Source organism: Lontra canadensis, unplaced genomic scaffold, assembly GCF_010015895.1.
Source record: "Lontra canadensis isolate GAN:19392208 unplaced genomic scaffold, GSC_riverotter_1.0 scaffold118, whole genome shotgun sequence".
NCBI lineage: Eukaryota > Metazoa > Chordata > Mammalia > Carnivora > Mustelidae > Lontra > Lontra canadensis.
In genome coordinates, this window is record NW_022631112.1 from 1,425,565 (window position 1) to 1,449,089 (window position 23,525).

Sequence of the window (23,525 nt, forward strand, 5' to 3'; positions counted from 1 at the left end):
AAAAGCATGTCAGAAATACAGAGAACAAACTGATGGTTGCTAGAGGGGAGGGAATGGAGAGATGGACAAAATGGTAAAGGGGAGCGAGAGGTCCTGGTTCCTCGTTATGGAGTAAGTAAGTCAGAAGGATTAAAAGTACAGCACAGGGAATATATCGGTGTTGTAAGAGCATTGTATGGTGACAGATGGTAGCTTCACTTGTGAGCATAGCATAACACGTAGACTTGTCAAATCGCTATGTTGCACACCTGAAACTAATATAACACTGTCTCAACTATCCTTCAATTTTTTTTTAAATTTGCTGTTTTGTGTCCAGTGGGACTAAAACTAGTGCTTCACAATAAGTATTCTTATCCTTTCCACCAGGCTAAGACAAATTCTGCACTATTTTTGAAAAGAAATTAATTAAAAATTAATGCTACATTTCACCGAGTCCTTTGTTGGCACATATTTAATAATTATGTGTATCTAAGAACTTCCTTTCTTTGAATATGCTACATTGTAGAAATAGTTTTTTTTTTAAAGAATTTGTACTAGATTTACAACTGAGAAAACTCTACTGGATTACTAATGATATTAAATGTTCGATTTTTTCCTAGTATTTTCATGAGAGAGGTAAACCACTATCCAGCTACATTTTCCCCATTTCCTTCCTTTGTTCCTTCTCATCTCATCCTTCTTTATTCTTTCTTTCTCTTCCCCTTCCCCTCGTCTCCTCTTTTCCCCTCTTCCCCCCTTCCTAGTCCTTTCTCTCCTTTTCTCTCCCTTCTATCCCCCACTCCATCCCTTGCTTCTGGTGGTGGTTTTTTCAGCTTTGGGAGTCAGGGCCACGACTTTTATAAGCTAACCTGGTTAATAACGTCATCATTCAAGAATATGAGATTCTTTCTATAATAAGTGGCTTGGAGAAATTCTCCTGTTAAGTCCAGTAGTAACAATGATCTTATTTGAGAAGTGGACAGGGGATTGTATGTTGTTGTGCAGGAGAATCCTACACTCTGGGGTCCCCTCTGGGAAGATGAATATGTCACCCTTGAGTAGGTGACTTTGGGCGTGATATGGGTGGGCCAACTATTCAGGAGTTGGATACGTTCATCTAAAGAGAACAACTGATCTAGAGTGGTGAGGCTGACAGAGCATGAAAGAGACCAGTGAGGGGAATGGGTTCCACCTGGTGTTCAACTGGGCAGGACAGGCAAGGAAGCAAGATAGGCTCTTTTTTTTTCCTGGGACTCTACTGTCTCTGCTGGTTAATTAACTTTCCAACCAAAGAATTAGCTTAGCCATTTGCTCTTGGTCTTTTGGGTCTGAAAAATATTCTTCTTAATCAGGGACCATCCATGGTATAAGGGTTGTGTATGGCTTCATTTTGGGTAGGTCCTTTTTTTCCCCCTAAGTGTGAAAGGTGAAATCTTATAGTTATTATTTCAACCCTAACTCTGATTTTGGGGGGAGCTTGTGGAGCTTCTCTTTGAATTTCCCGTTTAGAACACTGTTAAGTGGAAGTCTCCAGACCTCTCTTTGATTTCACTCCTGAACTAACTCTGTAGCAGTGTTGACTGATACCTACATGGAGATTGTCTTCAACCACTGGCCTCTTAGGATCTCAGCGTTGCTGTATTTGTTTTCTTTTTCCCTCCTGGTAGCTGTGTCACAGGGTGTGGATCTTCATTATATTCAGTTGTGGCTATTTCTTCTGTGGTGGAGGCAGTGGGATGTGTTATTATGAGCAACACAGCCCCACCACTTAAAGTCAGAATGACCTTGGCCAATTATTTAAGTCCCATGTAACTTGGCTTCTCCAATATATGACAGGAATCATACCCACTCTCTGTGGGTATACAGTTGTAAGAATGAGATTATCCATATATAGGGCTTTATACAGTGCCTGAAAGGGGTGGGTGTTCTATAAATACTAGCTGTAACTATGTTGTGATAGTCCACTGATATGGTAAAGCTGTAAATTAGGTTTTCTGCAGTTCTGTGTGTTCTCCATTTAAAAATTCTGGCTCTAGTTATAATGTGTATGTTTTTCCCCCTATCACCAAGCAATTCTGCGACACAGCTGGATATCCTACAATTCAGCTTAATTCTGATACAGTACCTGGAGAGAGCATCAGATCCCACCAGTGAAAGTCTCAGTCCCACCAGACTGCCCCACTTGAGACATCAGTCATAAGTCCAGGTTGTCACTTGTGCTTCTTGGCCAACTGACTATAAATCAAAAGATTTCCATGCTCCCCTCCTTGGGTTCAGTGGATTTGCTAGAGCAGCTCACAGAACTCAGGAAACCTGTTTACTCACTAGGTTACCAGTATATTACAAAGGATATCAAAAGATACAAATCAGCAGCCAGATAAAGAGATACAAAGGGCAAGGTCCCGCACAAAAGAGCTTCTGTCCTTGTGGAGCTCAGGGCTGGCAGGGTGACGTGTGCAAGTGTTCTGTTTCACCAACCTGGAAGCTCTCTGGACCCCATCCTCTTGGTTTTTTATAGGGGCTTTATTAGATAGGCACTGTTTGAGTAAATCATTGGTCATTGGCCATGGAGTCAGCATCCAGCCTCTTTCCCTCTGGGAAGTCAGGAAGTGGGACTTTTAAATTCCAATCCTTTAATCACATGGTTGGTTTACCTGGCAGCAACCCTCATCCTTAGGTGATGCCCAAAATTACCCCATTAGCATCACAAACACCTTTATTGCTCTCATCGCTTAGGAAATTCCAAGAGTTTTAGGAACTCCGTGCCAGGAAGAATGAATGAAGACCAAATATGTATTTCTTATTATAAATCACAATATTACAGTGTTGTATCTCTGTTGTACTTACTCATCCCACTTGTTTTTTCCAGTCACTCTCTGGAGATTATAAGTTTATTATAGTATCCTAAGTTCACTGCCCAATATTGTTTTGATAATTTATTTCTTCCTACATCTTTAAAGTAAGTAGTAGTTGTACACCAGGCTCTGTCTAGTCTTCAGAAAATCAAAAACCACCCTTTAAGATCAACTTCCCCTCCTCTGCTTAATCCTAGTATGCTTGGATCCGTTTTTCATCTCCCTGAGTCAAAAGGCTTCCTTCCCTTCCCCCCTGACTTTGATAGCTGCCAGTGGCCCAGCACAGACATGGCATTTTTCTTTGCCATTCAACAGCCAAGCATCTTGAACCTTATGACCGAAGTTGGGGCTTAATTTTTTTACTGAAGCCTGGGTGCTTCCTATCCTCAGGTAAGGGTCTCTTGTCCTAATCCAGCTTGTCCATTGGAAAACTAGGACCAAAGGGAAGAGTATTTGATCTTCTTGCTAATTTGCCCTTTGGAGTTAAAAAAGCTTTTGAGGATCTGTGTCTTTTAAGATTAGTTTTGGATCATACCTTACTTGGTTTTGTTATTGTTTCTGTTGGTTTAAGACATTTCACATTTTTTTTACTTTGGCAAATTTGCTCTAGAAGGAATCCTCTGGAGATGCTGCTACTCAACTTATTAAAAAAAAAAACTACTTAGGGGCGTCTGGGTGGCTCAGTGGGTTAAAGCCTCTGCCTTCGGCTCAGGTCATGATCCCAGGGTCCTGGGATCAAGCCCCGCATTGGGCTCTCTGCTCAGCAGGGGGCCTGCTTACTCCTCTCTCTCTGCCTACCTCTCTGCCTACTTGTCATCTCTGTCTGTCAAATAAATAAATAAAATCTTAAAAAAAACTACTTTTACTTTATCTGTGAAATTATAGTTTGTATAATTAATTTAATTAAATCTCTGTAATAAGTGGTATTGTAGTCAAAACAATATTTTATTAAAGGCTAATGATTTTTGAGAGGAGAAGCACCACAACAACTTTCTACTTTGTCATGTCACGAAGGACAAATTATTCTTTGAATCGTTGCCTATGTCTAGAAATTCTTTTAACATCTTTCAAATGTCAAGGTCTTTCCAGATTAAAAAGAAGAAGAAGGAGAAGAAGGATCTGTGAATAATTCAACCAGGGAGCAGCCTGTAAAAGTCAATTTCTGATGGTGATTACGTATGTCACAGAAACCTGATTACTGATGATGGAGCAGGTATTCTCAGCCTTGTTCTAGCTAAGACTTGCTTTAGCCCATCAATTCCTAACGGTTTCATTTATTGGAACCACTACATTGCCATCAAACACTTTGTGGACCCATGAAATCAAGTGGCTTTAAACATTTTCAACAGAGCCTACACATGATGAATACCAAGAAGTATTACATGGATCTCCATAGTAATTGATGATTCACCCAGTCATAAATAAATTGCATTTCTTCACTCTGCCTTAACCTCTAGGAGGCCCACTAACGGGGAAAAGATAACATCTAATAATGAGAAGGCTGGTTGTTTTTCTAGATGTCAAAGTTTTGAGGTCAGTTTCCAGCAAGGACAGAGTCATTTGAGAACATTATTAGCCATGTCTTTTTCTTGGCTGTGGCTGTAGATCATCATTTAGGACCATGGAGACTAATTTGGAGAGGATAGGGCTGCCCCTCCAAATGGGAGGTACGGAGGTGACATGTCCTGACCAAGAGGTCCTGTCCACTTGCTGGAGGTGGTTTGCTAGATGGTGAGCCCTGGATATCAGGGACTGTGGCCTATTGCTCTTGTATCCTCAGCAGCAGACAGTTCTTGAATGTTTATTGAGTGGATGCCATGGAGTTTGGGGGTGTAGGATGTTCTAGCAAAACCCTAGCATTTCAGTTTTGGAAGCTCTTCTCCACCCACCTCCCCCCTCCAGCCGTCAAAAGTCCTTGAGCTGAAGCTTTGGTTCATAAGTGAAAATGCATTTTCATATCACTTGGGAACTTCAAAAAAAGTGATATTTAGGCCCCATCCTGAGATTCTATTTAATTTATCTGGGATGGGGCTCAGGCATAAGTATTTTTCAAGAGTTTTCTCATGTGACACTAATGTACAGCCAAGGTAGAAGACCTCTGCGCTAACAGACTTACATAGTTGAAAACCCAAGATAAGGTGTGTTAGAATCCACACTTGATCAGGGCTGGTTGGGAGCCTACCAATGAGTAAGAACTCTATATCTTACAAGTAGTTGAAATCTGGGAAGTTAAATCTAGAATGATCTTTCAGAGCTTTTCCTCCTTTGCATTTCCATTGCTTCTTATTTTTCTCTTGACTGTCCCTTGGGGAGGAGGATGAGAATAGTCCAGGAACTGGGCATGAGAAACTTGGATTTTGATTCATACTACCTGTGATCTTGGCTAAAACACCTAATATCTCAGAATCTCAGCTTTCTAATTGGTGAAACAAAGACTTGGAATTTTAGAATCTTTTCTAAATTATAGAAATTCTAAATTTTTAGGATTTTTAGAAATTCTAAATTTTATGCTGACCCACTCCTGCAGTAGTGAGTCTATGATGTTTGTGGTACTTAAACCTAGAGAGAATCTTAGGAAAATGAATTACACTAATGTCATAATTATTTACAGACTGTTGCTCTAGTCTGTGGGTAATTCCTAAATATGGGACAGTCCATCTATAAGTGTATTCCCCTCCGTTTTCTTAAAGAATGAATATTAAAGGGTGGCAAAAGGACTAAGTCTACTTACTCTAGTCATCAAAAATATTTGTATTCATCAAATTTCTATCTTAATAGGAAGGGAAACCAAAATGGGCAAAGCAAGAAATTTTGAGTAATTGATTTAATATAATGTCTTGTTTAATAGTAATGGCCATCAACTTTTATTAATTGCTTGCCACATACTAGATGCAGTGTTAGGAGCTCTATGCATATCCACATGTTCAGAACTCACAACAACCATATGAGGTAGACTCTATTATTTTCCCAATTTCATGGTTATGGAAATTGAGACATATGAATGTTAATTAGCTTGCCTAAGGTTACTAACCAGGAAGTAGCAGATCAGGGGTTTGAATTCAGGAAGCCTGGTTCTTAACCAGTAAGTCCAGTTGCCTCTAGAATAACAGCTTTTACTTCTCCGATGCGTTGCTTGTAAGAGCCCATCTTACCTGCTTAAGAGTTTCTGTGACGTATTCTTCTTTTTTTTTTTAAGGTTTTATTTATTTACTTGACAGACAGAGATCACAAGTAGGCAGAGAGGCAGGCAGAGAGAGAGGAAGGGAAGTAGGCTCCCCGCTGAGCAGAGAACCCGATGCAGGGCTCATCTCAGGACCCTGGGTTCATGACCTGAGCCGAAGGCAGAGGCTTTAATCCACTGAGCTACCCAGGCACCCCTGCGATGTATTATTCTTATCTTCATTTTCTAGATTGGCTCAGAGTTTGTAAATAATTAATGCAAGATCATTCAGTCTGTGTGCAACAGTGCTCGGATTTGAACTTGGTCCAGGTGGCAGTGAAGGTGATGTACCTTTGTTCCATGTAGCCATTCAGGGGCCCAGGATGATGGAGGGGCTGTCAGCTTCAGCCCATGATTTCCAAAGCCACTCCATCCAACAGCACATGGGGGGAAAGAGAGTGGAGACTCCTGCAGGAGGTTTTGGTGAGCCGGGCCTGGAACTGGCTCATGTCTCTTCCACCTACATCCCACTGGCCACTCCAAACAGAACACTTTTCTGGAAAATGTAGTCTAGATGTGTTCTTGGGAATGACGGAAGGTGGGGTTAGTGGACAGCTGGCCAGATTCTGCTGTAAGAGGCAAAAATAGTGAAAATATCAAACATTACTGATTCTTGCTGTAAAGCAGTCACTCAGTGATCTAGACAGTTTACAAACATTAGCTCAATATTCTCCTAACAATCACTGAGATAAGTACTACTTCTTACAAGCGCCAAATTTGAGAGACATCAAGAGAAATCAAGGGACTTTCCCAAGGTTATACAGATAGATGATAGGTGACAAAACTTGAATTCAAACCCAGGTCTGTCTGACTCTGGAATCAGTATCCATAACCATTCTGTAGGTTTACATCTTCTAAGTGCAAGCCAGTCAGGAGAGTGGGGTTCCTGCCCCACTTTTGCCATTAACAGTACAACACAGGACTTGAGTAATGAGGCACCTGAGAATGTGGGGAGCACTGGTTATTGTCCCTCTCTCCTACCCAAGACCCAGGCATGAAGGGTCTGAGTCTGGTATAGGAGCTGGTAGAACTACTTAATGGACTTCTAATAGCTTTTTCTAAATCCTGCATCCACACACATTCAAACAGATGTAACATGTTCTCCCCTGATTACTCCTGGCTTGTTGTCTTTGCAGCTGTAGTCAGGTACATTAGCAGGGAACCAGGTGCCTGCCTTTTCGTTGATATTTAACACAGTGCCTTTCAAACTCTAGCATATCCATAAATCACTTGGGGTCTTATTAATATGAGGATTGTGCTTCAGTAGTCCTGGGGCAAGGCCTGAGATTCTGCATTTCAACCACCACCGCCCTCCCCACCCCAACGCCCAGGTAATGCCCACCCTGCTCGCCTATCAACCACACTCTGAACAGCAGGAATCTGGTTGTTTGTATAATAGCTAGAATCAGCCTGCTCCCTTCTCAGTTTGTTTCAGCTCTTTGTTCCCATCTGCCATTTCACTTACTACAGTGCACTGTAGCTAATGGGATAGGTGTCTGTCTCCTCATCTAGATTCTGAGCCCATTGAAGCTTGAAATATTTATGTCTGGCGTAGTGCCTGACTCATAATCGTTGCGAAATCCGTGTGTTCTGAATGGATGACTAGTGACTGCAAGTGTAAGTATAAAGAGAGGCTTCAGGAGTCCTGCTCTTGAGGAAATGTCCAGGCCATTACTTCTCACCCTGTAGCCTGCTATATGAAAACTGCTAGCTGGCCATCAGCAGGTCCCACGGGGCTTTTGATCCTTTTGATTTCTTCACTGTTCACATGGCACTGCAGTGTGATGCAAGACCAAAGAGTAAAAGGATACATAGGAAATTGCTGGGCTAGTGTTAGTTGGGGGGAGGGACGGGGTCCAGGAAGAAAGATCCGGAATTCACAATCCACATGGTTCCAAACAGCCAAGATTGAGAATTGCATTTCCTACTTGGCCGTTGTCTTGTACGTACTAAGTTTTGAATCTGGGGGTACTTCTGCAGCCCAAACTAAGAAAACAAAATCAAACCCTGTAGTATACATCCTTCCCCCAACAAAACCCTTTCACATTTTGTTTTTATTCTTCTTATTACTATTTTTTAAAAAATTTTTAAAAGATTTTTTATTTATTTCACAGAGATGGAGAGATCACAAGTAGGCAAAGAGGCAGGCAGAAAGAGATGGGGGAGCAGGCTCTCCGCTGAGCAGAGAGCCTGATGTGGGGCTCTATCCCAGGACCCTGAGATCATGACCCAAGCCAAAGGCAGAGGCTCAACCTACTGAGCCACCCAGGCGCCCCTTCTTATTACTATTTTTATTTTTCTTATTGTTGAGGAACCGGAATCTCTGGGGCCCATAGCTGTCTGAAACGGGATGGTGTCATCCCACTTTGTAAAGACGCTTTCCCCCCAAGTGGTGGCCCTTGAGGTTCTCTGTGGGGCTAAGCCTATTTGTGGATCACCAAACCTCTCAAAAATCTGATGGGATTTGTGGTCCCTCTGCCCAGGGGTACACACAAATGCAAAATGTTGCATTTGACTTCAGTGAGTTCAGGCTGTCTTTGGACCCCAGATTAAGAAGGCCTGGAAAGAAGAAACATGAAGATTAGGGCATGTGTAAGGCAGGATAAGATTTAAAGAGGTTCTCTCTCTCCCTCTCCTCTGTTCCTAAGTGGAATTTCACACAGCTATCATGGACAGTGTTCTATCTTGTGTTATTTCGGCTGCTCAGAGAAAGCCTGACTTCTTTTCATACACGAGAGAGTCTCAGAGATGACCAGAGATGTCAACAGCCATAATTATTGTGCTGCGTAGGTCACTCTGTTGGTTCTGCTTCTTTAGCAAGATTAGATTTTATTGTCCCAGGCCCTGGGTACAGTGTTTCCTATCCAAAGCGCTCCCACGTGCTCTATTCATTATTCTCTCCGCCTGCAGTACCGTCATCAGATGAATACCAATCATTCTGGTGGATAGTTTGGAGTTACTGTTTTCAGTGCTGTTTGGAGTTACTGTTTTTCAGCTTGGTTAACGTTAGTATTAGCAGTAATAATGCAGAAGTGGGGGGAGGGAGTTACAGCTTATGTTTATCATCAGGAGAACAGTGTTTTCTTTTAGCGGGAGTCAATGTAGTTGTCATGATTTCTAAAGTAAAGAGAGAAAGAACAGGGTTCCTCATTGTCTGACTGTCATCGCCAGTTCATGAAAGTGGTGGCAGAAGATCTTGGTCCTTCCCTTGGGGCTTGGCTCATTGCAGCAACGGTGAGTTTTTCATTTGAGCTGCATCTGGGATGGTGAACTTGACTCTGCATAATAATGCAATGCTTAGGGGCATCTTACCTCCATCTCTCTGAGTTCCTGCTCTGTTGGAAAGGATGCAAAATTCCAGAATCACGGGGACTATTTCCCATGTGTTTGTATATCAATTATGTTATGCCTTCACATCTGGGGGAAAAGATGGAGAATTGTCATTTTGACATTTTGGTGCCTAACCTCCCATTTGCTCTCCAAGTAGCACCACAGTCTCCTTTTGCGGGAACTGCCTCTTCCCCAGTGTTACAGTCTGCCAGGGTTGGTAACCAGGTGCCCTGTCTTCCCCTCGCCAAGGGGCAGGTGTGTGAATCAAACTGGGCCAACAGTACCCTCCCTGCCCTGAGATTGCAGACTCAAAACAGCATGATTATGGGACTGAAGGTGGTTGGAGAGCAGTCATTTCTAACAGCAGGTCTTCAATAAGATGAGTCCTATCCCCGGCCAGTTAAATCAGAATCTCAGAGGACAGGGTCAAGACATCAATATTCTTTAAAAGCTTTAAAATCTCCCCTGATGATTCCAGCGTGCAGTCAGGATGAGAGCCACTGCCAAAGATACTGCTTCTAGAGCCTCCAGACCTGCCTGCTTCCTTGCTACCCTTCTCATTCAGTCTGTGAGCTCCTGAAAACCTTCCTTTAAATCCTCAGAATATTTACATTAATCAGAGTTGGTTTTGTTTCTGGTAGCAGATGAGCCCTGATATTAAGATAAAAAATAATTATATGGCTATGTTTTACTCTGAACCCAATGCAAGTAAACAACCTTGCCAAGAAACCCAAAACGATGGATCCAACAGCTTAAAGCCAACAAATAGTCTTCCTTTCCTAATGGAAAAGCGAGATCGGCTCATGGAAGATAAGCCCATTATTCCACCAGCATAAATACTGGGGATTTGCATGGTATTAGGAAAAATGTTTTTAAGAATCCCTGGAAGGCTTAAGTAAAAGGACACTCTAAGTACCAACATGCTCTCTTTTCCTTCTCTAGGCCCACTAGAGATAAATTAACAGGTAGCCAAATAGCTACTTACTAGCAGCAAATATGTGTAAATCAGAGACTTTGCAGGCACTCTTCAAAGGCAGTTGGCAACAGGAGGGCTTCCTGGACCTTCAGAGAGTTTCTAAGTGCCTTAGATTTTCCAGTTGGCATCACAGAAGAGGAAATTGCATTTTGGGGAATGAGGGTGATAAGTGGCCAGTGAAAATGGAAATTTTTCCAAAATACAGATTTCATTTTGACTGTGTCACAAATCCAGATAGGAGCCACTCTGGCCTGATCCTTTTCCCCAGGTGCACAGTTGAATTTCAGGCTTCTGAACGAAGGTGCAGAGATATTTTATGCAGCTTTCCCGTGAAAAGAGAGAGGAAAGAATTTGTAATTTGGTGGCCCACACTGTGAATCATTTATCTGCATTTATAGTCACAGCGCTTTAATCACAACCAAATATTGAAGCAGAGTGATCTTGATGGGAAATAAATGCATTCTTTATTAAGTGCAAAGAAAGGAGAACTCTACATTGTTGTAAAGAGATTCACACACAGCTAGTCCTTGGGGATTATCGTCAAGTGTATTAATGGCCACCTTAGGCCACTTCCAGAGATCGGAAGTTAGAATGCTGTTGTCACTTTAAAACTCTCAGGACTTCTTTTGCTCACAAAGGACCTCTGAAGTCACTGGGCTTCCTTATAATATCTGTGAGGGAAGGGCTTAGGATCCTGGGATCTTTGGGTTGGATGGCACCAAAGGGGGCATCGTTGGCAGCCATTAGCGCACTAGAGGCATCCTTTCAGCAATATTGCTTTTCAGGCTAATACATGTCTTAGCTTAAGATGCCCAAGGCACAGCTTTTGAGTTCTACTCCCAGACAGTTCTTCGCATCTCAGTATGGATGGCTTGCATCTCCTCTTCTCAGCATCTCCACTGCCACCCCTCATGTTCAATTACCATAAACTTTGCTGGGCCATTGCCATAATTTCCTAACAGCTTGTCTTGCTTCCGCGCTTGCCTTTGTCCCCCCAACACTGCAATTCACGCTTCACAATACAGCCAAAGTGCTCTTTTAAACACACAGCTCCGGTTTTATCATTCCCTCATTTAAAAGCCTCTGATAATATCCCATCTCAATAAAATAAAACCCAAACCTCTTGTGGTAACCATAAAGGCCTATGATTTTTTTTAAAGATTTATTTACTTATTTGAGAGAGAGAGAGAGAGAGAGAGAGAGAGAGACTCCTCAAGCAGACTCCCTGCAGAGCGTGGAGCCTGACAGAGGACTCAGTCTCACAACCCTGAGATCATGACCTGAGCCAAAATCAAGAGTCAGACACTTAACCAAGTGAGCCACATAGGCACCCCGCCCCCGCCATAAGGGCTGATGATTTAACACCTGCTTCCTTTTAAATCCTACCTTGTATATCCCTTCCCTTTGCACCTCCTATTCCAGACACAGTAGCTTCCCCCCTCCCCATTCTCACTGGTCCTTAAATGACCTCTGGTGCTTTAAACACACTGACCTTATTCCTACCCCAGAACCCTTGTAATTATTGCTTTCTTTGCCTACCATCTCTTCCCCACATCTTTCCATGGCTACTCCTTCTTATAACTCAGATCTTAGCTAGTAGCTCTTTAAACTTAAATATGAACACTTGCTTGTTTTTTTTCCCCTCTGAACCACTGCATTGAACAATTAAAAGAAAAACTCCCATTTGACATTCTGCTGCATAGAAAAGATCCTGCTCTTTTCCTCCATGTTAGCCTCTTGATTGTCTTTTCTATCCAGCTTATTTCAGCAAATAGACTTCTCTATCCAAACTCAGAAACTGAGTAGGTACATTTACTTATTAAATAAATCCATACCATCTGAACTTTGATTACTCAAGAGAACTTTGGTTATTTTTTTGATGAAGCTCGAGAAGCAGCTAATGCACTGGGTGGCATCCCTTATTATTCAGACTTGTATCCAAACTCTCATAGGTTTACGTAATGAAGGATGTGTATAGTTTATTTATTTGGATGTTTTCAGGGTGTGTGTAGGGTCTCTATTCACACTCTAGAATATGAGCTTTATTGAAGGCAGATCTGTATCCTAGCCTTATGGTTTATTCAACATAGTGCCCGGTGCATAATAGATGCTCAGTGAATAGTTGTTGATTGAATGAGTGAAGAGAATGTTATGTGCAGGGGCTTACTGTTTCCTGAAGCCAGAGTGGAGACCTCCATCTTTCTTCCACTTTGGTTTTGCGCAGTCCATTTGTGGACAAATTTCTAGGCCCTCAGAGATCTCTCGTTTCTACTTCTTATTAGATCTAGCCCATAATGGCTACCCATTGTAATCTCTTTGGATGCCACTTAGGCCATTAGCTACATTCTAAACTTCCTCAAAACCATTCATTTGATAAAAGTGCATTTTTTAAGCACTGGCTATGTATTAACCTAGTAGTAGCTACTGTGTGTGTGTGTGTGTGTGTGTGTGTGTGTGTGTGTTGCATGGGGGAGGGACTATTAAGAAAGAAAGAAAAGGAAAACATAATCCTGGCCATTAAAGAAGTTCTTCAGGGCTATTGATGTATCTGAATTTTTTGGTTTGGCTTTCAAACCCTCTGAAATTTCGCTCTTGTCTTTCCCCACCCACATATTCAGCCACCTGTGTCTTATCTCGCTCCCTTCACTGGTATCAGGCACATCTTCTCATGATCTCAAATTTGGCACATTTATTTTATCTAAGAACTTTGTTTGTTACCTCCTGTCTCCCACTCAACTTACAGTATGCACTTATTGTCCCAATTTTACAGGTAGGATTACTGACATTTGTTATAAAGAGGAGTTTTAGACTGGATTGTCTAGGCCAATAAGAAATACTGACTCTATTTTATTTTATTATATTTTGAGAGAGAAAGAGAGAGAGAGTAAATGAGGGGCAGAGGGAGAAGGAGAGAATCTCAGGTAGACTCCACACTCAGCATGGAGCCTGACACCAGGCTTGACCTCACGATCCTGAGATCATGATGTGAGCCAAAATAAAGAGTTGAATGCTTAACTGACTGAGCCACCCAGGAGACCCTCTCTTCATTTTATAGATTAGAAGAGAAGCTTGGAGGGATTAAATAACTTTCCAAGGTGGAGACAGGAATTAAATCTAGAGTTTTATGGCTCTAAGTCCAGTGCTCTCAAAGTGTTGACATGAGAATTAAATGAGCTTAAGTATATATAAAGCCCCCCCGCCCACAGTGACTGGCTCATAAAAACCCTTAAAACTATGTTTCTTTATAGAGAAGTTAAATTCATTCCCCATTAATAAAGCAAACAAAAAAACACACATGAATTACTCTCCTTTAAATAATGCACGGAGGTGTGGCTCATAGCAAAATAAGGGAATTTATATGGAGTCTTAACTTTGAGCATCTGCGGTATTCATTCTGAGCCATAACACTGGGTAAAAACACCTCTGCCCACGTGTTGCTGTCCATGGTGCTGACACAGCGCTGTCCCATCTCTGCTGAGAATTTTGTACTAAAGGTGAGGATCAAGAGTGGTAACAGAATAAATGAAACAAGATGGGATTGGGAGGGAGACAAACCATAAGTGACTCTTAAGCTCACAAAACAAACTGAGGGTTGCTGGGGGGAGGGGGGTTGGGAGAGGGGGGTGGGGTTATGGACATTGGGGAGGGTATGTGCTATGGTGAGTGCTGTGAAGTGTGTAAACCTGGCGATTCACAGACCTGTACCCCTGGGGATAAAAATATATGCTTATAAAAAATAAAAAATTTAAAAAAAAGAGTGGTAACAGAGGGAGTAGAAACATAGAGACAAAATGGACAGAGCTGTTGGAAGGACCTATTTGCTTACAGAAATTTCCAGGGAGAAAAAAGAGAGGGCTTTGTTTGCTTTTCTTTTCAAATACAGTCATCCTTTGTCACTCAAACTCAGGAAATCAAATAGCTGCAAATATATTTTCAGATGAATCCCCTACTCTCCAAACTCTTATTACCCATGTTACCAGAAAATCAGGAAGCACACAAATTTGTAAAATACAATATCTCTCACTGTACAAACTTTTCTATTCAATCTCAGAAATTGAAAATTTTAGATAATCTAGGACAGTTGTAATTGCAGTTAATTCATTTTAATAGTATTTATTGAGCCTTCTATGTTCTAGGGACTGTACTTGGCAACCAGACATAGAGTAGTGACCAAGAAGAATAGGGTCTCTGTTGTCATGGAAATAGCATTTTTGTGGGAGACTAAAGATAAATAAATGCAACTAATTTGAGATACTAATATACACTACAAAGAAAATAACCAAAAGTTATCAAGAAAGAAACTTTTCTTTTTTCCTTGGGAATTACACATGTGGAGAATGTTGTATATAAGTGATAATACTTGCAGCTGCTAAGATCTACTTAGTGCTATATGCCAGGCATTCTGAATATCTTACCTATATTAACTCAATAATCCCAGCAATTCTAAGAGGTGGCTGCTATTATTATCCCCATTTATAGCTGAGGTGGCCAAGGCCCAGGGAAGTTAGTACTTGCCCAGGGTCATTTGGTATGTCTGTGGTAGAGCTGAGATTTGAAGCCAGATAGTCTGGTTTCAAAGGCCACCACAGAGTCTGAAATATCCAGAGGCTAGTGGTGAGGGAGAGGTGAAGATATGTGAAGAAAGGAATAAAGGAAACAATTTCCTCAAGCACATAGGCAGACAAGGAGTTCGGAATCTCAGGAGAGGGAGAACTTCTAGAGAAACTCATGCAGAACTTTTAGTTTGCTTTCTCAGAGCTTAACTTTCTGGTCTTCATGAATCAATCTTCATTTTCCCCACTTGTGACACCAGTGATTCTGTTGCTGAGACCTGATTCCTAATGAGATTCTGCTCCACTGGCTTCTGGATAGGCCTACATCCCATCACTCACAAGAAGTCAGTTTTAATCAGGATTTTATGTGACTACCTTCTATCTCTGAGAGGAACTTCAGAGACAGGGGAAGAAGCTGACTGTCAGTTTGCTTTATGGAAAGTTTTGCACTGAACGCTTTGAACACTTCTCTAGGTCATCCATTTTTCCTTTGTTTGAAGGAAACTTGGTGATCCATGGACCTGATTCTGCCTAATCTGTCCTCAGATTACTTACTTTGTAGTCCTTTTCAGTTTCTCAAGCTGACCATGGAGCTTATTTTATTGGGTGCCATTTGTCATTGGAGTTTTAGTATTTTATTTACAATACCAAACAAAAATTACATCTAATGGGAGAATTGGTATCTCCCACATGAAGGGGTAAAGAAACCTAACAAACAAGTGTCAAATGCAGGTATATCCAAGAAATAATTATCTTTATTACCAAAACATGCTTCAGGGAGTATTATGTGATCTCACTGAAAGAACATAAACTGCTAAGTCAGTGAGACTTGGGTCCAAGCCTTGGTTCTACTGCTTGTGAACTCTGTGACCTTGAGAAAATAATAATTTATGAAATGTGGTCCTCTTGTGTCTTAAAAATGGGGTTAACCCTGAACGTCATAGAGTTGTCTGTCAAGGTCAAATGAGATTATGAAGATGAAGTTCCTAGCACAGTGCCTAGCAATGTAAATGCTAGTTGATCTTTCCTTTTTCAAAGCAAACTTTGTATGAAGTATAACATACGTAATAGAGAAACATACAAACTGTAGGTATACAGCTTCAATTTTGCAAATGAACATATCTATGTAGCCAGAACCTGGATCAAGAAACCAGCCCACCTGAATACCCCCTTTGTCTCCTTCCAATTCCTATCTCACCCTACCATAGGTAAGTTTTAAATGTTTTTGAAATTCATATAAATGGGATTATAGAGTACATCACTGGTGTCTGGCTTCTTTTGCTCAACATTGTGTTTACAAGATCCATCCATGTTTGGAGGTGTAACTGGGATTTGTCCATCCTCATTCTATATAATATTCCACTAGATGAATTAATCCATCCTGCTGTCAGTGGCCATTTGGGTGGTTTCCTTTTTATCTATTACGAATTTTCCTGTGTATTATCATTATAGTACATGTCTGTTGGCATAACTTGGGTAAACATTTCTATTGTATATGGATAGGCATACCTCAGAGAGACCAAGGGATCTATTCCAGACCACCACAGGAAAGTGACTATTACAATAAAGTGAGTCAAGTGAACTTTTTGGTTTCCTGGGGCATATAAAGGTTACATTGGCATGGTACCATAGTCTTTTAAGCCTGCAATAGCATTATATCTAAAAAAAAAAAAACCCAATGTACATACTTTAAGAAATTCTCTATTGCTAAAAGTTGCCATTCATCACCTGAGCTTTCAGGGAGTCATAATCTTTTTGCTGGTAGGAGGGTCTTGTGTTAGTGTTATGGCTGCTGACTGATTGGGGTGGTGGTTGCGGAAGGTTGGAATGGTTGTGGACATTTCTTAAAATAAGACAGTAATGGGGCACCTGGGTGGCTCAGTCTCTGAGTGTCTAAGCCTTCGGCTCAGGTCATGATTCCACAGTGTTGGGATCAAGCCCTGCATCAGGCTCCATGCTCAGTGGGAAGCATGCTTGTCCCTCTCCCACTCCCCCTGCTTGTGTTCCCTTTCCAGCTGTGTCTCTCTCTGTCAAATAAATAAATAAAATCTTAAAAAAAAATAAGACAGTAATGAAGTTGGCTGCATCAACAGACTTTTCCTTTTACGGATGGTTTCTCTGTAGCATGAGGTGGTGTTTGATAACATTTTACCCACAGTAAAACTTCTTTCAAAATTGGGGACAATCCTTTCAAGTCCTGCCAGGGCTTTATCAACTAAGCTTATGTAATATCCTAAATCCTCTGTTGTCATTTCAACAGGCTTCACAGCGTCTTCCCCAGGAGTAGATTCCATCTCAAGAAATCACTTTCTTTGCTCATCCATAAGGAGCAATTTCTCATCCATTGAAGTTTTATCATGAGATTGCTGTAATTCAAATATGACAATAATGAAAAAGTTTAAAATATTGTGAAAATTATTGGGGCACCTGGGTGACTCAGTGGGTTAAAATATTGTGAAAATTATCAAAATGTGACACAGACACGAAGTGAGCAAATGTTGGGGAAAATGGCACCAATAGATTTGTTCAATACAAGGCTGCCACGAATCTTCGATTTAAGGGAAAAAATTCAGTATCTTTGGGGGCGCCTGGGTGGCTCAGGCGGTTAAGCATCCAACTCTTGATTTTGGCTCAGGTCATGATTTCAGGGTCCTGAAATCAAGCCCTATGGTGGGTTATCATCTCAGCACGGAGTTTACTTGTCCCTCTTCTTCTGCTCCCCCCTCCACTCCACTCTCTCTCTCTCTCTCAAATAGTGTTTTAAAAGTGCAGTATGTTTGAAGTGCAAGAAAATGAGGTATGCCCGTATGCATTTTTATTGGGCATATTTCTAGGAGTGGAATTTCTGGGTCATAGGATATGTATGTATGCTCAGCTTTGGTAGACAGTGTCAAATAGTTTTCCAAAGTGGTTCTTTTTTCTTTTCCTACTTTTTTCCCGATTCCTTTTTTTTTATTACAAAGAAATATAGAATATACCTTAAAGTTCTTTTAAATAAGTAGGTTAGTACCTCTATCACATGAATCTGTTCGTCAAAATTATATCAATGACCTATACCTTCACTTAGATTCCCATATATAAAATGAAGTATGTCTGAGTGTATCTGTAACTTTGTTCCTGAGAGCCCCATTTCCTGGGATTTCTTCTCTCCATCATCAAAAAGTCATTTGACAGTTTCAAATACAGTGGGGGCTTAAACTGGTCTATTTTCAGTAGAGGTTTCAGGGTTTATTCGAAGCTCTTTTCACCTCTCAATTATGTGAATATAGCCATCCAATTATTCACGTGTTCTCACCGAGTCTTGGCTTGCTGTTCTAACATGCAATAGGGATGCCCAGAAGTACCTTCGTTATTCAGCTCCAACAACATTCACAAAAGTTCCGCCTTCAACACTGCCTCAAGAAATGTAATTTGAAATCTCCTTAACCATGGAAGATTTTCCTTTCTGATTTAAGAAGCTCTATGCCATCTTCCACCATAATCATCATTTTTTGCTTACCACTTAGGTGTTACTTTATTTAATTTTCATGGCAAGCCCACCAAGTAGGAATTCTTACAGATTATCCAGCCAAAGCACAGAGAGGTTAAGGACGTTGCTCCAAGACAGCTCCTGACTGGTGGAGTCAAGTTTCTAACTCCAGGGCCCGGGACTCTGGAGTCAGAGCTCCTGCTGTCACACATCTTCACAGGTCCCAGGATTTTCCTCACAAGTATTTAAAAACATGACACCCCGTGCACAAAACTCTCTGAAGTGAATCTTCACGTGTGAATATTCTCTTCACTCAGTTCATTAGCTGGTTGCCAGGAGCATCTCCAGCAAACGCCCATTACCTGTGCTTTTAGTCAGTGAAGGTTGAAAACTGCAACCGTGCATTCTGTCTCCTGTCTGTCCTTGCCAACCAGCTCAATATTCTGCCGCCAACACAACCTTTCCCTCCTATCCCTGCTACTCGATACTCCCACGCTTGATATACCTTAGATTCAAAATCAGCTGTAAATCCACCCCAGCTGAACCCCCCCCCCCCATCACTTCCCTCTGTTGATCCCTCCGGAGTTCCCACTGTCATTAGACTGAGCCTTCACCTGTAATGTCTGCTGGTCCTCTCGAGATTTCAGGTCTGAGAGCAATGGGGACAGTTCCTTCCTTTCACCATCTGTGCTCTCTAGGAGGTTAATGTAGCAATATTTGTAACAATTAGTGAAAAGGAGTCTTCTCTTGGATTGTTCCCACTAGTAGCTATGGCTCTGGGTTTGTTTTCCTATGGACAGAATTTTGGCATCCGAGAGTATGATTCCAAGATGACCAGATATTTCAGAGGCAAAGTGAAAGATTCGAATGTTCGACCTCCATAACAATAACTTATACTTATAGAGCACGGACCATGTGCTAGGCATTATTCAGGGTAAATTATGTATGGCATAGGTCCTATTAATTTGTCAACACAACAACCCTGAGAGGTTGGTTATTGTCCCCATTTTATAGGTGAGGAAATTGAGACAGGGAGAGTTCAGAAATTTTCCCATGGCTGTCAGTTTTACAGTGGCAGCACCAGAATTTGAACCCAGGCAGTCTGACTCTAATAATGTTTACTTATTCTGCACTGCTGTCCAATGGTGGATGTGTTCTGGAAAGCCAGCTCTATCTGAAGTTGGGAAACTGGGATGGGTCCTGGCTCTGCCATTTATTAGTGGGCCATTTAAAGGGGAGGGGACACTGAGTTTCTTTTTTTGTAAAATGGTGAAACTCCAGGGCAATATTCTGTCCAATAAGAGTACCATATGCACACGTGCTTGTGAGCTAGACAGTAGGGGCCAGAGGCAGACTTGTGAGTCTTACTTCCTCGTACTACTCTCCTTGAGATGCAGCCTCAGCTTGTGGAGGTTTGGTGCAAAGCACATGATGGGGCCACAAGGCGCTGGTATCAGAAAGCCATCTGATATTTTGTCAAGCAGATGTGTGGCTTCATCACCATTTCTGCTATAGTCAAACTATAAAAACACCCTGATTTGGGCCCATTGGAAGAACATAAAAATGTTTAAAGGGCTTCTGAAATTGGACTTCACTTGATCTGGGAGTTCTGCTTTCTTAAATCTACTGAGGTCAAAGTCCAATTTGTTGCAGGAACTCACCTCCCCCTACACTCAGGCCCGGAGGTGGGACAGATGGAGCACAGAGAGCAAGATGCCTGGGAAGAGCCTCCCAGGCCCTTAGAAGGAATGAGGTCTGGCCCTGCTCAGTTTTATGTGCCAAACTCACAAGCAGCTTGATTTCCAGGGAAAACTCCTAATTGCTGCTGTGGCAGTACCTTAAGTGGGAAACAGCAAGGCACCGTGGAAAGAACACAAGGAGATTTGGGTCTTGTTGAATACTGGTTCCCCCAAATCCCATCAGATTACCTGCATCTAAGACAAGGTTGAGCTCATTGCTTGCTCCAGTCAGGCAAAGCATCTCAAAGTGAGGGAAGTACAGTTGGGGTATTTATGAGGTTTCAAGTGTCCTGCATTAGGATTAGATGAGGATTGAGGTATAATAGTTTCAGATTAGTGGTCACAGCAGGGCAAGAGTTTTAAAGGTTCTTGGAATATCAAAAGGCATTTGATGGTATACACTGAAATATCAGGTGGTTGTATGTAGGTTTGGGGGAAGTTAGGCGCAACTTTTGTCTTCCTGACCAAGAGTTTCCCAGAAGAGTAAAGTCATGTTGGTGAAGGCAGTGGAGTTGTAAAGTCCTATCAGGAAAGTCAGCTGAACTGTCACATCGATGTAGACAGTCTGCTGTGTGGGTGTAGACACTTTTCAGTTTTCATTCCAACTCCTGGCAGTAGTAGCTTATCCACCGTGTGAGCTGTCGTTACCTGTGAAATGGAGATATTCATACCTACTTTACAAGAGACTTTTGAGGGTTGAATCATGCAATATGTATAAAATACCTTGAACAGAATAAGTGCTCAAGCATGAGTGAGTTTCTGAGCTTTCAGAAATAGCTTCCAAAACTATCTTGAGGAACGAGGCCTCTGCATAATCACAGAGCTGCTACCAGAGTTGGCGGCTGGAGAATCATGCAGCTGTAGGCACAGCCCAGGGCCCAAGAGTGGATGTGATGCCGCCTGCTTTCTATGCACATGACCTAGCTTCAGACCAACATCTTGTGCAGTGCCTCTCCTTGTAGGAACCGATTTCGCACTCAAAACCCCAGCAGCAAGGGCATTCTGGGAAGCATACATTTTGGTTTTCTAGCCTCTGTGTGTGAGAAACAGGTGGGATTGGGTGTGGACCAAGGCAGTTCACGTGATCCAACACAGCATGCTGTTAAAACTTTGCTGTCAAGTTAGGGTGGCTTCTGCAGTGAGCAGCCCCAGGCACTGGCCTCTGCTCCTTCCCCCATCCTTATTCCACGGACCACTAGAGTCTCACTCTCCAAAGGGAGCAGAGGCAAGGAGAAGAGAAATAAATTGCTCTACTTTGCTTCCTGCTGAGAAAGGAGGAAAGGTTAAAAAACCAGTGGCTACCGGTATAATGTACAGATCACCAGAGCTGAAGATTTATACCTGAGTGTCTATCCACGTTCATTGCCCACGTTCTGCCTACCCCAGGCTTTCCCCCGTAACCCAGATGTAGCTCATAACCTTCCCCTCCCACCTACCCCTCCAGCCTTACTACATCTTGTACTTAGCCTGCTGAGTATTTAGTCATTCACGAATTATGCCACCTCACACAGTGGCATGAGAAACGGGCATCTCTGTTGTGCTCCCCAACATTTCCCGCCACTATCTTGCAAATCCCTATGAGATGTGTTCTCTGAATGAGAAAGGACAAGAGTGCTGTTTGAAGAAGGTGAAAGCCTGAACTTTGGCCTTAGGACTGCCCATTTCCTTGCTGTGTGTATTGGTCTATCAGGATTGCCTTCACAAAATACCACACTCTGGGTGGCTTTAAACAACAGAAATTAATTTTCTCACAGTTCTGGGGGTTGGAAGTCCAAAATCCAGGTGTTTGCAGGTTTGATTTCCCCTGAGGCCCCTCTCCTTGACTTGCCAAAGACTGCTTTCTTGCTGTGTCCTCCTGTGGCCTTTTCTTTGTGTATATGGGTCCCCGGTATATTTCTCCTCTTAGAAAGATAACAGTCCAGTTGGATTAGGGCCCCACATTTATGATATCACTTAGCCTTAATTACCTCTATAAAGGCCCCATCCCCAAATACAGTCACATTGGGGATTAGGGCTTCAGCATGAATTTGGGGGGTGGTCACAATTTGGTCTATAACACTGTGTGATCTTGGGCAAGTCATTTAACCTCTGGCTTTAGTTCCGTTATGTATGAAATGAAAGGACGGGGGCAGATGGCCTCCTTTCTACTTCCTTTCTACTCTTTGATTCTCTCATCTCTTTGGGGGAGTTCAGCTCTTAAATGGCATTGAGAGGGTGACTTGTTTTCTGAAGTGAGACCAGTGGGTTATGTCACCTTCTCTGTGAGCTTGCCTGTCCACTGAGGAGTCCCTGACTACTGGGTTTCCATCGCTCTTCTAGCACTTTCTATACTCACTGCATTGTGTTTGTAATGAATTCCTGGCACCTCTGTCCTCCCCACGGACTTTGCAGACAAGGATTCCTTCCTTACCTTAACTCGAGGAGGAAAGGCCAAGACTACCCTTCAGGATTGGCAAATAGAAAACACCAAAGCCGGGCGCCTGGGTGGCTCAGTGGGTTGGGCTGCTGCCTTTGGCTCGGGTCATGATCTCAGGGTCCTGGGATCGAGTCCCGCGTCGGGCTCTCTGCTCAGCAGAAAGCCTGCTTCCCTCTCTCTCTCTCTGCCTGCCTTTCCATCTACTTGTGATCTCTCTCTGTCAAATAAATAAAATCTTAAAAAAAAAAAAGAAAGAAAAAGAAAACACCAAAGCCATATTCTAGGCCCCAGTTTAGTTTTTGTTTGTGCCTTTTGCCTCTGGTGGGTCTTGTACCTGCTCCCCCTTTATTCTCATGCCGCACTCCGTGGCTAAAAATGAGCGTTTATTTTATTTCTGGTGGTAATAGGACCCCATCAGATAACGGTTGTGATGTTCAAGAAGTACAAATAGGTGAAGAGGATTAAAAGTTACAAACATCCAGTTACAAAATAAGTAATTCACAAGTAGGGATGTAAAGTACCACACAGGGACTATAGTCGATTAAAAAAAAAAAAAGTACAAAGTCAAGCAAGCTCACACGTTATTACCGAGGAGAACCACCGCCTTTTTTAGGCAGCAGAAAGAGGCCTCTCTGGAGGTGAAGGTTAATGTTCATTTTCACAGTGAACTATAAAAAGGTCATCAGGAGCAATAAAATTTTCATAGTGTTTATGCTGTCTCCTCTGGCTTGGCCTGTGTTCTTGAGATCATCTAAGGCAGGAGCTATATGATTTAGAGCTTTAGTTGATCTGCATAATCCATTAAAATGTCACTTTTTTAATTGCAGAAGTTATTTCTCTGCAGCACACACCTGCTGCTGGTGGTGGAATTTATAGCCAGGACACAGTGTGATTTAGGTTTGGAATGAATGTGGTTATCTCCGCCATCCTGGGCTGCCCTCGGGAATGTGGCTGTGACCGTCCCCAGGAAGTGGAGGCGAGTAGAAAA

The 23,525-nt window shown here is 42.2% G+C and overlaps 1 protein-coding gene across 2 annotated transcripts in view; it reads left to right on the plus strand.

Annotated features, from left to right (window-relative positions):
- The window catches only part of KIAA1549L (KIAA1549 like), a 249,203-nt gene that overhangs the window by 95,463 nt on the left and 130,215 nt on the right, over window positions 1-23,525 (plus strand). The gene's annotated exons all lie outside the window — the stretch shown is intronic.